The sequence below is a fragment of the Aptenodytes patagonicus genome, unplaced genomic scaffold (genome assembly GCF_965638725.1).
Source record: "Aptenodytes patagonicus unplaced genomic scaffold, bAptPat1.pri.cur scaffold_94, whole genome shotgun sequence".
In the NCBI taxonomy this organism is placed as follows: Eukaryota; Metazoa; Chordata; class Aves; order Sphenisciformes; family Spheniscidae; genus Aptenodytes; species Aptenodytes patagonicus.
The window spans coordinates 324352-336532 of NW_027472041.1; positions in this window are offsets into that span (position 1 = coordinate 324352).

A 12181-nucleotide genomic window follows, 5' to 3' on the forward strand; every position below is an offset into this window, starting at 1 on the left:
CAGGGCACATTGTTTCTCGTTTTCTGGTAGTTTATTATACACTGGGGCCTCCTCAGCACGCGTCACCTCCTCCTCTGGCGATATTCCAAAATCTTTGCCTTCTGGCCCATCCACCATCACTTCCAAGATTCCCGGGCGACTGGGGTTTCCTATTCGAGCCCGTTGTGTGATCAGTGCGACCCACTTCACTCCACGTAGCATCAGCTGCATGATGGGTACAGGGGATCCTCCCTTTGGACATCCGGCCCGGCCCCGGCAGTCGGGGTGCCAGGAGGAGCTGTGCTTCAGTGCCGATCACTTCCGAAGCAGCTCGAACCCCTTCATATGCCGCCAATATCTCTTTTGCAGTTGGAGTATAGCGGGCCTCGGGTCCTCTGTATCCCCGACTCCAAAACCCTAGGGGTCGACCTCCAGTCTCCCCTGGTGCTTTCTGCCAGAGGCTCCAGGTAGGGCCGTTCTCCCCGGCTGCGGTGTAGAGCACCTTTTTTACATCTTGTCCTGCCCGGACTGGCCCAAGGGCTGCTGCACGAACTACCTCCCGTTTAATTTGTTCAAAGGCTTGTCGTTGCTCAGGGCCCCATTTGAAATCGTTCTTCTTCCGGGTCACTTGATAGACAGGGCTTACAATCAGACCGTAATTTGGAATCTGCATTCTCCAAAAACCCACACCACCTAAGAAAGCTTGTGTTTCCTTTTTGCTAGTTGGTGGAGACATGGCTGTTATTTTGTTGATCGCATCCTTTGGGATTTGACGACGACCATCTTGCCATTTTCTTCCTAAAAACTGGATCTCCTGTGCAAGTCCCTTGACCTTACTTTGTTTTACGGCCAAACCGGCTCTCAGAAGGATTTGGACTATTTTCTTCCCTTTTTCAAAAACTTCTCCTGCCGTGTTGCCCCACGCAATGCTTGGGCATCAATGTATTGGAGGAGATCTGGAGCTTCACCCTGTTCCAGTGCAGTCTGGATCAGTCCATGGCAAATGGTAGCAGGGCTGTGTTTCCACCCCTGGGGCAGTCGGTTCCAGGTGTACTGGACGCCCCTCCAAGTGAAAGCAAACTGTGGCCTGCGCTCTGCTGCCAAAGGGATTGAGAAAAACGCATTAGCGCTATCAGTTGTGGCATACCACTTGGCTGCCTTTGACTCCAGTTCGTATTGAAGTTCTAGCATGTCCGGCACGGCAGCACTCAGCGGCGGCGTGACTTTGCTCAGGCCACGATAGTCTACTGTTAGTCTCCACTCTCCATTAGACTTTCGCACTGGCCATATGGGACTGTTAAAGGGTGAGCGAGTCTTGCTGATCACTCCTTGGCCCTCCAGTCGACGAAACCAGCTTATGGCTGGGAATCGGGGAGTCTCGGTTGGTGCGCTATTGCCGCCGGTGCACCGCTGTGGTAGCGATTGGCACCTGTTGGTCTTTTGACTTTCAGCAACCCCACAACAGAAGGGTCCTCCGAGAGACCAGGCAAGGTAGACAGCTGTTTCCTTTCTTCCGTCTCCAAGGCAGCTATACCAAAAGCCCACCGGTACCCTTTTGGGTCCTTGAAATACCCTCTCCTGAGGTAGTCTATGCCAAGGATGCACGGAGCCTCTGGGCCAGTCACAATGGGGTGCTTTTGCCACTCGTTCCCAGTTAGACTTACTTCGGCTTCCAATACAGTGTTGGGATCTCCCCGTCACTCCAGAAATACAGACGGGTTCTGCCCCTTTATAGCTTGATGGCATTAGGGTACACTGTGCACTGGCGTCTACTAGAACCTCATGCTCCCGTGGGTCCGATGTGCCAGGGCACCGAATCCACACGGTCCAGTAAACCCGGTTGTCCCTTTCCTCCACCTGGCTGGAGGCAGGGCCCCTCTAGTCCTGGTCATAGTATTCGTTTCTCATTTCTTGTAAATACGAGTCAGAAGTCTCTTCAGTAAGGTCAGAAGTAAGATCGGCCCTTCCACCCTGTCTGCGCGCGGCTGCGGGGACACACACACCCCCACCACACCCACCCCAACCCCCCCCGCTGCTGCGGGGCACCGGAGAGTCTGCGGTCGGGGGGGCCGCACCCACCGGCCGGCGGGTACGGAACTGCAGCGCAGGGAGGGGGAGCGCGCGCGCGCAGGTGTGCGTGTCTGTCTCTCTGTGTCTCTCTGTGTGTGTGTCTCCGTGTGTGTGTGTGTGTCTCCGTGTGTGTGTGTGTCTCCGTGTGTGTGTGTGTGTCTGAGCGCGCGTGTGCCGCGGGGGGGGGTGGCGCCTGCAGGATCGCAGATACTTCTTCTAACACGTTTGTTTCATTAAAAACAAAATAATAACCCGGCAAGGGACGCCCCGTCCTGAAGTCTCCCGGCAGACGGCGAACTCGCCCCGGGGGCCGCCGCCTCCACCCGGTCCCCCGCCAGCTAGGGAGGAAAAAAGCCGGCCGGCCGGGCAGACTTGCCGCGAGCCGGACTGGGGGGGCGGTGCGGGGCGGAGACGAGCGGAGCGGAGAGGCTGGACGGGGCGGTGAAGCCGGCGAGCGCACGGCGGCCACCGGTTCGGGGCGGGGCGGGACGGGGGTGGGGTGGGGTGGGGTGGGGTGGTGCGTGTGCCTGTGTGCGCGCGCGTTGAGGGCGGCGGCGGCGGCGGCGGCGGTGGGGGGCGTTTAAGGAAACCGAAATTCTTAAAAATGGCTTCTTAATATTTTATTGATTTTCGTTTCTGTTGAAACCGATAAAGAAAACTAACTCTTGCGTGAGACAGTACGTTTAAACTTACTGCCTTGTATTAGAACCGCTTAAATCTGAGAAACGGGGGCGGGGGGAAGAAATGATCCCCCCCGCCCCAGCCCGGCCTGGAGAACAGGGACAGGGTGGCCCTTGTACCAGATTCGCTTAAATCCCGAAAAAAGAAAAAAAAAAAAAAAAAAAAATTACCCCCCCGCCTCCCCCCTCGGCCCCCCCGCCGCCCTGCTGAAACAAGGACGGGGTGGCCCTTGCACCAGATTCGCTTAAATCCCGAAAAGGAAAAAAAAAAAAAAAGGAATTGAAAATATCCAGTGACTGCTCCCACACGAAAGGTGCCAGGACTGCAAGCTGTCGCTGGCCCTCACCTTCCCTTGGCAGCCCTTCCACAGCCCCACAAACAGGGGGGCTCTGAGCTTGCCTAGCCACCTGTTGTGGTTTAACCTCAGCCGGCAACTGGGCACCACGCAGCAGCTCGCTCACTCTCCCCGCCCCCGGGGGCATGGGGGAGAGAATCGGAAGAGTAAAAGTGAGAAAACTCCTGGGTTGAGATAAGAACAGTTTAATAATTGAAATAAAGTTATAATAATAATAATAATAATAATAATAATAATAATAATAATAATAGATTATACAAAGCAAGTGATGCACAATGCAATTGCTCACCACCCGCCGACCGATGCCCAGCCAGTCCCCGAGCAGCGGCCCCCCCGGGCAGCTTTCCCCCAGTTTATATACTGAGCATGACGTCGTATGGTATGGAGTATCCCTTTGGCCAGTTTGGGTCAGCTGCCCTGGCTGTGCCCCCTCCCAGCTTCTTGTGCACCTCCAAGCCGCCTCAGTCGGTAGAGCATGGGAAGCTGAAAAGTCCTTGACTAGTGTAAGCACTACTTAGCAACAACCGAAACATCGGTGTGTTATCAACATTGTTCTCGTACTAAATCCAGACCACAGCACTGTACCAGCTACTAGGAAGAAAATTAACTCTATCCCAGCCAAAACCAGGACAGTATCCACCCCGTATTCTATACCATCTACGTCATGCCCAGGTCCCCCCCTTTCCAATACGTTCCCATTAATCGCCACCCCTTTTCCTGTCTTGTGAGATATAGATACACACGCACACAGAGATATCATTCCCTTAGTCTATGGGCCATCCCTCTAAAATGTTCGTTGAGTTCATTTAGTCCATGACTTTGGGCTCCGTCTGTCATCATAATCTTTCAGGGCAGGAAAGGTGGAGATGGTATGCGGTGTTGGATTGTTTCATCCACTGTTGAAGTCAGTGCTGGTTCCACCGTCACTGCGCTTTGCTCGGTTTCATCGAAGTTCATTCTTCATTAATCTGGGTGATTCTTATTGTAATACCATTGGTATGGCAAATAATATTACGTAGCAATTAACATCATACAGTTCAAACCCTCGGCTCTTCTCACCCGAGGTCAAACCCCCTTGAGGTGCGCATCGGACTTCCCCATCCTTCTGCGTTACCCGCCAAGTGCACCCAGGTCCTTGAGCCAAACCCATCCCGCGGATGGGTTTGCCTTTGCCCGAGGCAGCAATAACCCAGACTGTCTTCCCCAACGTATTTTTTATGTGCACTACAGGGACTTTATTCCCATCTACAGTACGTAAAAGTTTTGACTGGGCAGGGCCAGCTCGACTGGCAGGTCCCCTAGCGTTGACTAACCAGGTGGCCTTTGCTAAATGTGTATCCCAATGTTTGAACGTCCCACCACCCATCGCTTTCAGTGTAGTCTTTAACAGTCCATTGTATCGCTCGATTTTCCCGGAGGCTGGTGCGTGACAGGGGATGTGATATACCCACTCAATGCCGTGCTCTTTGGCCCAGGTGTCTACGAGGTTCTTTCGGAAATGAGTCCCGTTGTCTGACTCAATTCTTTCTGGGGTGCCATGTCGCCGTAAGACTTGCTTTTCAAGGCCCAGGATAGTGTTCCGGGCGGTGGCATGGGGCACGGGATAGCTTTCCAGCCATCCGGTGGCTGCCTCCACCATTGTAAGCACGTGGGCGCTTGCCTCGGCGGGCTTGTGGGAGCGAGTGCGATATAATCGATCTGCCAGGCCTCCCCATATTTGTATTTTAGCCATCGTCCTCCATAGCAGAGAGGCTTTAACCGCTTGGCTTGCTTGATTGCAGCGCATGTTTCACATTCATGGATGACCTGTGCAATAGTGTCCATGGTCAAGTCCACCCCTCGATCACGAGCCCGTCTGTATGTTGCATCCCTTCCTTGATGGCCTGAGGTGTCATGGGCCCACCGAGCTAGAAATAATTCGCCCTTACGTTGCCAGTCCAGCTCCACCTGAGCCACTTCAATCTCAGCAGCCTGATCCCCCTGCTGGTTGTTCCGACGTTCTTCGGTGGCCCGACGCTTGGGGACGCGAGCATCTACGTGACGGACTTTTACAACCAGGTTCCTCACCCGGGCAGCAGTATCTTGCCGCAATGCGGCAGCCCAGATGGGTTTGCCTCTGCGCTGCCAGCTGCTCCGCTGCCATTGCTGCAACCACCCCCACAGGGCCTTTGCCACCATCCACGAGTCAGTATAGAGAGAGAGCGCTGGCCACTTTTCTCGGTCAGCAATGTCTAAAGCCAGCTGGATGGCCCTTCCTTCTGCAAATTGGCTCGATTCACCTTCTCCTTCAGCAGTTTCTACAACTTGTCGCATGGGACTCCATGCAGCAGCTTTCCACCTCCGACGCTTTCCCACAATGCGACAGGACCCATCAGTGAACAGGGCACATTGTTTCTCGTTTTCTGGTAGTTTATTATACACTGGGGCCTCCTCAGCACGCGTCACCTCCTCCTCTGGCGATATTCCAAAATCTTTGCCTTCTGGCCCATCCACCATCACTTCCAAGATTCCCGGGCGACTGGGGTTTCCTATTCGAGCCCGTTGTGTGATCAGTGCGACCCACTTCACTCCACGTAGCATCAGCTGCATGATGGGTACAGGGGATCCTCCCTTTGGACATCCGGCCCGGCCCCGGCAGTCGGGGTGCCAGGAGGAGCTGTGCTTCAGTGCCGATCACTTCCGAAGCAGCTCGAACCCCTTCATATGCCGCCAATATCTCTTTTGCAGTTGGAGTATAGCGGGCCTCGGGTCCTCTGTATCCCCGACTCCAAAACCCTAGGGGTCGACCTCCAGTCTCCCCTGGTGCTTTCTGCCAGAGGCTCCAGGTAGGGCCGTTCTCCCCGGCTGCGGTGTAGAGCACCTTTTTTACATCTTGTCCTGCCCGGACTGGCCCAAGGGCTGCTGCACGAACTACCTCCCGTTTAATTTGTTCAAAGGCTTGTCGTTGCTCAGGGCCCCATTTGAAATCGTTCTTCTTCCGGGTCACTTGATAGACAGGGCTTACAATCAGACCGTAATTTGGAATCTGCATTCTCCAAAAACCCACACCACCTAAGAAAGCTTGTGTTTCCTTTTTGCTAGTTGGTGGAGACATGGCTGTTATTTTGTTGATCGCATCCTTTGGGATTTGACGACGACCATCTTGCCATTTTCTTCCTAAAAACTGGATCTCCTGTGCAAGTCCCTTGACCTTACTTTGTTTTACGGCCAAACCGGCTCTCAGAAGGATTTGGACTATTTTCTTCCCTTTTTCAAAAACTTCTCCTGCCGTGTTGCCCCACGCAATGATTGGGCATCAATGTATTGGAGGAGATCTGGAGCTTCACCCTGTTCCAGTGCAGTCTGGATCAGTCCATGGCAAATGGTAGCAGGGCTGTGTTTCCACCCCTGGGGCAGTCGGTTCCAGGTGTACTGGACGCCCCTCCAAGTGAAAGCAAACTGTGGCCTGCGCTCTGCTGCCAAAGGGATTGAGAAAAACGCATTAGCGCTATCAGTTGTGGCATACCACTTGGCTGCCTTTGACTCCAGTTCGTATTGAAGTTCTAGCATGTCCGGCACGGCAGCACTCAGCGGCGGCGTGACTTTGCTCAGGCCACGATAGTCTACTGTTAGTCTCCACTCTCCATTAGACTTTCGCACTGGCCATATGGGACTGTTAAAGGGTGAGCGAGTCTTGCTGATCACTCCTTGGCCCTCCAGTCGACGAAACCAGCTTATGGCTGGGAATCGGGGAGTCTCGGTTGGTGCGCTATTGCCGCCGGTGCACCGCTGTGGTAGCGATTGGCACCTGTTGGTCTTTTGACTTTCAGCAACCCCACAACAGAAGGGTCCTCCGAGAGACCAGGCAAGGTAGACAGCTGTTTCCTTTCTTCCGTCTCCAAGGCAGCTATACCAAAAGCCCACCGGTACCCTTTTGGGTCCTTGAAATACCCTCTCCTGAGGTAGTCTATGCCAAGGATGCACGGAGCCTCTGGGCCAGTCACAATGGGGTGCTTTTGCCACTCGTTCCCAGTTAGACTTACTTCGGCTTCCAATACAGTGTTGGGATCTCCCCGTCACTCCAGAAATACAGACGGGTTCTGCCCCTTTATAGCTTGATGGCATTAGGGTACACTGTGCACTGGCGTCTACTAGAACCTCATGCTCCCGTGGGTCCGATGTGCCAGGGCACCGAATCCACACGGTCCAGTAAACCCGGTTGTCCCTTTCCTCCACCTGGCTGGAGGCAGGGCCCCTCTAGTCCTGGTCATAGTATTCGTTTCTCATTTCTTGTAAATACGAGTCAGAAGTCTCTTCAGTAAGGTCAGAAGTAAGATCGGCCCTTCCACCCTGTCTGCGCGCGGCTGCGGGGACACACACACCCCCACCACACCCACCCCAACCCCCCCCGCTGCTGCGGGGCACCGGAGAGTCTGCGGTCGGGGGGGCCGCACCCACCGGCCGGCGGGTACGGAACTGCAGCGCAGGGAGGGGGAGCGCGCGCGCGCAGGTGTGCGTGTCTGTCTCTCTGTGTCTCTGTGTGTGTGTGTGTCTCCGTGTGTGTGTGTGTCTCCGTGTGTGTGTGTGTGTCTGAGCGCGCGTGTGCCGCGGGGGGGGGTGGCGCCTGCAGGATCGCAGATACTTCTTCTAACACGTTTGTTTCATTAAAAACAAAATAATAACCCGGCAAGGGACGCCCCGTCCTGAAGTCTCCCGGCAGACGGCGAACTCGCCCCGGGGGCCGCCGCCTCCACCCGGTCCCCCGCCAGCTAGGGAGGAAAAAAGCCGGCCGGCCGGGCAGACTTGCCGCGAGCCGGACTGGGGGGGCGGTGCGGGGCGGAGACGAGCGGAGCGGAGAGGCTGGACGGGGCGGTGAAGCCGGCGAGCGCACGGCGGCCACCGGTTCGGGGCGGGGCGGGACGGGGGTGGGGTGGGGTGGGGTGGGGTGGGGTGGTGCGTGTGCCTGTGTGCGCGCGCGTTGAGGGCGGCGGCGGCGGCGGCGGCGGCGGCGGTGGGGGGGTGGGGGGCGTTTAAGGAAACCGAAATTCTTAAAAATGGCTTCTTAATATTTTATTGATTTTCGTTTCTGTTGAAACCGATAAAGAAAACTAACTCTTGCGTGAGACAGTACGTTTAAACTTACTGCCTTGTATTAGAACCGCTTAAATCTGAGAAACGGGGGCGGGGGGAAGAAATGATCCCCCCCGCCCCAGCCCGGCCTGGAGAACAGGGACAGGGTGGCCCTTGTACCAGATTCGCTTAAATCCCGAAAAAAGAAAAAAAAAAAAAAAAAAAAATTACCCCCCCGCCTCCCCCCTCGGCCCCCCCGCCGCCCTGCTGAAACAAGGACGGGGTGGCCCTTGCACCAGATTCGCTTAAATCCCGAAAAGGAAAAAAAAAAAAAAAGGAATTGAAAATATCCAGTGACTGCTCCCACACGAAAGGTGCCAGGACTGCAAGCTGTCGCTGGCCCTCACCTTCCCTTGGCAGCCCTTCCACAGCCCCACAAACAGGGGGGCTCTGAGCTTGCCTAGCCACCTGTTGTGGTTTAACCTCAGCCGGCAACTGGGCACCACGCAGCAGCTCGCTCACTCTCCCCGCCCCCGGGGGCATGGGGGAGAGAATCGGAAGAGTAAAAGTGAGAAAACTCCTGGGTTGAGATAAGAACAGTTTAATAATTGAAATAAAGTAGTAATAATAATAATAATAATAATAATAATAATAATAATAATAGATTATACAAAGCAAGTGATGCACAATGCAATTGCTCACCACCCGCCGACCGATGCCCAGCCAGTCCCCGAGCAGCGGCCCCCCCGGGCAGCTTTCCCCCAGTTTATATACTGAGCATGACGTCGTATGGTATGGAGTATCCCTTTGGCCAGTTTGGGTCAGCTGCCCTGGCTGTGCCCCCTCCCAGCTTCTTGTGCACCTCCAAGCCGCCTCAGTCGGTAGAGCATGGGAAGCTGAAAAGTCCTTGACTAGTGTAAGCACTACTTAGCAACAACCGAAACATCGGTGTGTTATCAACATTGTTCTCGTACTAAATCCAGACCACAGCACTGTACCAGCTACTAGGAAGAAAATTAACTCTATCCCAGCCAAAACCAGGACAGTATCCACCCCGTATTCTATACCATCTACGTCATGCCCAGGTCCCCCCCTTTCCAATACGTTCCCATTAATCGCCACCCCTTTTCCTGTCTTGTGAGATAAAGATACACACGCACACAGAGATATCATTCCCTTAGTCTATGGGCCATCCCTCTAAAATGTTCGTTGAGTTCATTTAGTCCATGACTTTGGGCTCCGTCTGTCATCATAATCTTTCAGGGCAGGAAAGGTGGAGATGGTATGCGGTGTTGGATTGTTTCATCCACTGTTGAAGTCAGTGCTGGTTCCACCGTCACTGCGCTTTGCTCGGTTTCATCGAAGTTCATTCTTCATTAATCTGGGTGATTCTTATTGTAATACCATTGGTATGGCAAATAATATTACGTAGCAATTAACATCATACAGTTCAAACCCTCGGCTCTTCTCACCCGAGGTCAAACCCCCTTGAGGTGCGCATCGGACTTCCCCATCCTTCTGCGTTACCCGCCAAGTGCACCCAGGTCCTTGAGCCAAACCCATCCCGCGGATGGGTTTGCCTTTGCCCGAGGCAGCAATAACCCAGACTGTCTTCCCCAACGTATTTTTTATGTGCACTACAGGGACTTTATTCCCATCTACAGTACGTAAAAGTTTTGACTGGGCAGGGCCAGCTCGACTGGCAGGTCCCCTAGCGTTGACTAACCAGGTGGCCTTTGCTAAATGTGTATCCCAATGTTTGAACGTCCCACCACCCATCGCTTTCAGTGTAGTCTTTAACAGTCCATTGTATCGCTCGATTTTCCCGGAGGCTGGTGCGTGACAGGGGATGTGATATACCCACTCAATGCCGTGCTCTTTGGCCCAGGTGTCTACGAGGTTCTTTCGGAAATGAGTCCCGTTGTCTGACTCAATTCTTTCTGGGGTGCCATGTCGCCGTAAGACTTGCTTTTCAAGGCCCAGGATAGTGTTCCGGGCGGTGGCATGGGGCACGGGATAGCTTTCCAGCCATCCGGTGGCTGCCTCCACCATTGTAAGCACGTGGGCGCTTGCCTCGGCGGGCTTGTGGGAGCGAGTGCGATATAATCGATCTGCCAGGCCTCCCCATATTTGTATTTTAGCCATCGTCCTCCATAGCAGAGAGGCTTTAACCGCTTGGCTTGCTTGATTGCAGCGCATGTTTCACATTCATGGATGACCTGTGCAATAGTGTCCATGGTCAAGTCCACCCCTCGATCACGAGCCCGTCTGTATGTTGCATCCCTTCCTTGATGGCCTGAGGTGTCATGGGCCCACCGAGCTAGAAATAATTCGCCCTTACGTTGCCAGTCCAGCTCCACCTGAGCCACTTCAATCTCAGCAGCCTGATCCCCCTGCTGGTTGTTCCGACGTTCTTCGGTGGCCCGACGCTTGGGGACGCGAGCATCTACGTGACGGACTTTTACAACCAGGTTCCTCACCCGGGCAGCAGTATCTTGCCGCAATGCGGCAGCCCAGATGGGTTTGCCTCTGCGCTGCCAGCTGCTCCGCTGCCATTGCTGCAACCACCCCCACAGGGCCTTTGCCACCATCCACGAGTCAGTATAGAGAGAGAGCGCTGGCCACTTTTCTCGGTCAGCAATGTCTAAAGCCAGCTGGATGGCCCTTCCTTCTGCAAATTGGCTCGATTCACCTTCTCCTTCAGCAGTTTCTACAACTTGTCGCATGGGACTCCATGCAGCAGCTTTCCACCTCCGACGCTTTCCCACAATGCGACAGGACCCATCAGTGAACAGGGCACATTGTTTCTCGTTTTCTGGTAGTTTATTATACACTGGGGCCTCCTCAGCACGCGTCACCTCCTCCTCTGGCGATATTCCAAAATCTTTGCCTTCTGGCCCATCCACCATCACTTCCAAGATTCCCGGGCGACTGGGGTTTCCTATTCGAGCCCGTTGTGTGATCAGTGCGACCCACTTCACTCCACGTAGCATCAGCTGCATGATGGGTACAGGGGATCCTCCCTTTGGACATCCGGCCCGGCCCCGGCAGTCGGGGTGCCAGGAGGAGCTGTGCTTCAGTGCCGATCACTTCCGAAGCAGCTCGAACCCCTTCATATGCCGCCAATATCTCTTTTGCAGTTGGAGTATAGCGGGCCTCGGGTCCTCTGTATCCCCGACTCCAAAACCCTAGGGGTCGACCTCCAGTCTCCCCTGGTGCTTTCTGCCAGAGGCTCCAGGTAGGGCCGTTCTCCCCGGCTGCGGTGTAGAGCACCTTTTTTACATCTTGTCCTGCCCGGACTGGCCCAAGGGCTGCTGCACGAACTACCTCCCGTTTAATTTGTTCAAAGGCTTGTCGTTGCTCAGGGCCCCATTTGAAATCGTTCTTCTTCCGGGTCACTTGATAGACAGGGCTTACAATCAGACCGTAATTTGGAATCTGCATTCTCCAAAAACCCACACCACCTAAGAAAGCTTGTGTTTCCTTTTTGCTAGTTGGTGGAGACATGGCTGGTATTTTGTTGATCGCATCCTTTGGGATTTGACGACGACCATCTTGCCATTTTCTTCCTAAAAACTGGATCTCCTGTGCAAGTCCCTTGACCTTACTTTGTTTTACGGCCAAACCGGCTCTCAGAAGGATTTGGACTATTTTCTTCCCTTTTTCAAAAACTTCTCCTGCCGTGTTGCCCCACGCAATGATTGGGCATCAATGTATTGGAGGAGATCTGGAGCTTCACCCTGTTCCAGTGCAGTCTGGATCAGTCCATGGCAAATGGTAGCAGGGCTGTGTTTCCACCCCTGGGGCAGTCGGTTCCAGGTGTACTGGACGCCCCTCCAAGTGAAAGCAAACTGTGGCCTGCGCTCTGCTGCCAAAGGGATTGAGAAAAACGCATTAGCGCTATCAGTTGTGGCATACCACTTGGCTGCCTTTGACTCCAGTTCGTATTGAAGTTCTAGCATGTCCGGCACGGCAGCACTCAGCGGCGGCGTGACTTTGCTCAGGCCACGATAGTCTACTGTTAGTCTCCACTCTCCATTAGACTTT